The following is a 1415-nucleotide window of genomic DNA, read 5'->3' on the forward strand; positions in this document are numbered from 1 at the left end:
CCCGCCCGCGCCGGCCCACGGCGGGCGGGACCCGCCACCGCCACCGCCACCGCCACCGCCACCGCCGCCGCCCGACGGGGTGGCCCCGCCGCCCGGCCCGGCCCGGCCCGGCGCAGGAGCGCTGGGCTACCTGCGGGCTGCGCCGGGGTCCCGTGTGCCTTCTGTGCCGGTTACGCGTGGGCCACCCGTGACCGCATCTTAACGCGTGGGAATAAAGAGCGGCGTCCCGGGGCCGAGCTCCTGCGAGGGAAGGAGGGAGGTGGGGGGCATCCATGGAAATAAACCCATGGGACAAAAAAAAGGATCCTGTCCCACCCGGCCCGTCGGGGCGCTGCCGGAGGGGGTCCCGTCGCTTCATGTCCGACGGGCTGGAGCTACCGAGGGTCGGCAGCGACACTGTCCCGGTCCTTCTCTGCGATATAAATGACACCTCGATCCTGCTGGTCACGGCTGCATGGTTTCGAGGACTGCTTTACGATTCCCTGAGAAAGGCAAAAGGGAATAAACGTGGACGCAGGGGAACACGCATAGTTTTTCCAGGTGAAGCGGTACAGGCTGCACAGAGAGCTGCAGGGCCAGCTCCCACAGGCAGCCGGGCCAGAGCCTGCCCTGGAGCGATGCTCACATCGCCGGGTCCCGCTGGGAGGATGCGCGGACACCAAGTCGGGCCCGCCCGCACTCTAACGCGGTTGTCTCAGAGCAGATAAGATTGTAACGAAGAGAATGACAGCGTGGTAAAAGGCAAACATCAGGGGCTGATAGACACAGAGGGATGGCAAAGAAGCTGGCGGTAGCTCTGTCCCTAAATTGATGCAACGCCTTTTTCCAAGGGAGGTTTCTGGTGTGGTCATTTGACCCCAGCTCGTTTCACGGGTCCAATTTGAAAGTAGAGAGGAGGACGATGCCTGTGTGAGGGGAAGGGAGAGGGAGCGGGATTGCATGGGAACCTTTGAACTCACTTAAACCCCATGGATAAACCCTAATGGAGAACTGCATCCTCAAACATACAATGTGATGAGGTCATCGCAAACACAAGGGTGTCCTTTGAGAAACTGAAGGCTCATCCACTGGGAACTGGGCTGAAATGTATCATTTCACAGAGGCCAAGTAATGAATCTTTGGGAAACAGAACATTTCTTCAGAGGGAATATCTGACATTTCAGTAGCTGGTTTTACTGCATAACAGGGGGGAAATGCTGATTTTTTTTTTTAAATCCAAGTTCTAAAACAAATTCAATCCTCCCTTGGAGCTAGTCAAACATTTTACTGTGATAAAGTTCAAACATTTTCAGTGTGATTGTGCCAGAACATGTACAAGAGATGAAATATTATACATACTCCATCTGGGCTTTGTGGCATTGAAATACGATAATAAAATACAAAAGCACACAGAGCAAAATGGGAAAGCACAGACG

Source organism: Taeniopygia guttata, chromosome 5 (genome assembly GCF_048771995.1).
Source record: "Taeniopygia guttata chromosome 5, bTaeGut7.mat, whole genome shotgun sequence".
In the NCBI taxonomy this organism is placed as follows: Eukaryota; Metazoa; Chordata; class Aves; order Passeriformes; family Estrildidae; genus Taeniopygia; species Taeniopygia guttata.